Source organism: Rhinopithecus bieti, unplaced genomic scaffold (assembly GCF_001698545.2).
Source record: "Rhinopithecus bieti isolate Rb0 unplaced genomic scaffold, ASM169854v2 scaffold_3067, whole genome shotgun sequence".
In the NCBI taxonomy this organism is placed as follows: Eukaryota; Metazoa; Chordata; class Mammalia; order Primates; family Cercopithecidae; genus Rhinopithecus; species Rhinopithecus bieti.
This window is the reverse complement of record NW_016804208.1, coordinates 9,234-12,412: the sequence shown is the minus strand read 5'-3', so window position 1 is coordinate 12,412 and position 3,179 is coordinate 9,234.

The following is a 3,179-nucleotide window of genomic DNA, read 5'->3' as shown; positions in this document are numbered from 1 at the left end:
GAAGAGAAGGGGAGGGGAGGGGAGGGAGAGGAGGAGGAGGATGAGAGGGGAGAGAAGAGGAGTAGAGGGAAGAGAAGGGAAAGGGAGGGGAAGGGAGGGGAAGGGAGGGGAGGGAAGGGAAGGAAGGGAGGGGAAGGGAGGGGAAGGGAGGGGAAGGGAGGGGAAGGGAAAAGGAGAACAGTTTAGAGTGTAAAAAACAGGCTTGGTAAGAAATATGATGATCCCGAGTGAATATTATTAGACTTGACAGTGGAAGTAAAGAGATACAAGCATTTTGGGAGGCAACTTGGAAATACCTATCAAAATGTAAGGGTTCTACTTCTAGGAATTAATGTCACAAGTGCACAAAAGCTTAAATATTGTATTGAACCATTATTTGTAATACTGAAAAATTCAAACCAATGTAAATGTATCATCTATTGGTAATGAATTAAATTATGTACATTTATGCAGTTGAATATAATGCAGCAGTTAAAAAGAATAAGGTTGATCAATATATACTGATATAAAAACTTAGCCACAATATATTGTAGTTTTTTAAAAGGGCCAGGTGTAGATCAGCATTTTATATGCAAATTACTGTGAAAATTTATTTTGGTTTAAAATTATGCTTCATGTTCTAACCCAATGCAGGGAAGCTGAGAACCTTGAAAAAGGTTAAACAAAATGCTAACTAGAATAACCAGTGTAGAGAACATAAATGACCTGATGGAGCTGAAAAACACAGCACAAGAACTTCATGAAGAAGTGTCAATTGACACAAAAAAGTGTCAATAGTGCTGTCAAAAGTGCTGAATCAATCAAGCAGAAGAAAGAATATCAGTGATTGAAGATCAACTTAATAAAATAAAGCGAGAAGACAAGTATAGAGAAAAAAGAATAAAAAGGAACAAACAAAGCCTCCAAGAAATATGGGTTTATGTGAAAAGACCAAACCTACGTTTGCTTGATGTGCCTGAAAGTGATGGGGAGAATGGAACTAAGTTGGAAAACACTCTTCAGTATATGATCCAGGAGAACTTCCCCAATCTAGCAAGACAGGCCAACATTCAAATTCAGGAAATACAGAGAACACCACAAAGATACTCCTTGAGAAGAGCAACCCTAAGACACATAATCTTCAGATTCACCAAGGTTGAAATGAAGAAAAAAATGTTAAGGGCAGCCAGAGAGAAAGGTCGGGTTACACACAAAGGGAAGCCCATCAGACTAACAGCAGATCTCTCAGCAGAAGCCCTACAAGCCAAAAGAGAGTGGGGACCAATATTCAACATTCTTAAACAATTTTCAACCCAGGATTTCATATCCAGCCAAACCAAGCTTCATCAGTGAAGGAGAAATAAAATCCTTTACAAACAAGCAAATGCAGAGATTTTGTCACCACCAGGCCTGCCTTACAAGAGCTTCTGAAGGAAGCACTAAGCATGGAAAGGAACAACTGGTACCACCCACCACAAAAACATACCAAATTGTAAAGTCCATCGACTCTATGAAGAAACTGCATCAGCTAACGGACAAAACAACCAGCTAGCATCATAATGACAGGATTAAATTAACACATAACAATATTAATCTTAAATGTAAATGGGTTAAATGCCCCAATTAAAAGACACAGACTGGCAAACTGGATAAAGAGTCAAGACCCATCAGTGTGCTGTATTCAGGAGACCCATCTCATGTGCTAAGACACACATATGCTCAAAATAAAGGGATGGAGGAATATTTACCAAGCAAATGGAAAACACAAAAAACACAGGAGTTGCAATCATAATCTCTGATAAAACAGACTTTAAACCAATAAAGATCAAAAGAGACAAAGGAGGGCATTACATAATGGTAAAGGGATCAATGCAACAAGAAGGGCTAACTATCCTAAATATACATGCACCCAATAGAGGAGCACCCAAACTCATAATGCAGGTTCTTAAAGACCTACAAAGAGACTTAGATGCCCACACAATAATAGTAGGAAACTTTAATACACCACTGTCATTATTAGACAGATCAATGAGACAGAAAATTAACAAGGATATTCAGGACTTGAACTCAGCTCTGGACCAAGCGGACCTAATAGACATCTACAGAACTCTCCAATCCAAATCAACAGAATATACATTCTTCTCAGCACCTCAATGCACTTATTGTAAACTTGACCATGTAATTGGAAGTAACACACTCCTCAGCAAATGCAAAAGAAGAGAAATTATAACAAACTGCTTCTCAGACCACAGTGCAATCAAACCAGAACTCAGGATTAAGAAACTCACTCAAAACCCAACAACTACATGGAAACTGAACAACCTGCTCCTGAATGACTACTGGGTAATTAACAAAATGATGGCAGAAATAAAGATGCTCTTTGAAACCAATGAGAACAAAGACACACTGTACCAGAATCTTTGGGACACATTTAAACCCGTGTGTAGAGGGAAATTTACAGCACTAAATGCCCAAAAGAGAAGCAGGAATGATCTGAAATTGACACCCTCACATCAAAATTAAAAGAACTAGAGAAGCAACAGCAAACAAATTCAAAAGCTAGCAGAAGACAAGAAATAACTAAGATCAGAGCAGAATTGAAGGAGATAGAGACACAAAAAAAACCCTTCAAAAAAATTAACGAATCCAGAAGCTGGTTTTTTGAAAAGATCAACAAAATACATAGACCACTAGCCAGGCTAATAAGAAAAGAGAGAAGAATCAAATAGATGCAATGAAAATGATATAGGGGTTATCACCACCAATCCCACAGAAATACAAACTAACATCAGAGAACACTGTAAACATCTCTATGCAAATAAACTAGAAAACGTACAAGAAATGGATAAATTCCTGGACACGTACACCCTCCCAAGTCTAAACCAGGAAGAAGTCAAATCCCTGAATAGACCAATAACAAGTTCTGAAATTGAGGCAGTAATTAATAACCTACCAACCAAAAAAGTCCAGGACCAGACAGATTCACAGCTGAATTCTACCAGAGGTACAAAGAGGAGTTGGTATCATTCCTTCAGAAACTATTTCAAATATAGAAAAAGAGGGAATCCTCCCTAACTCATTTTATGAGGCCAGCATAATACCAAACCAAAACCTGGCAGACATACAATAAAAAAAAATTTCAGGCCAATATCCCTGATGAACATCGATGTGAATATCCTCAATAAAATACTGGCCACTGA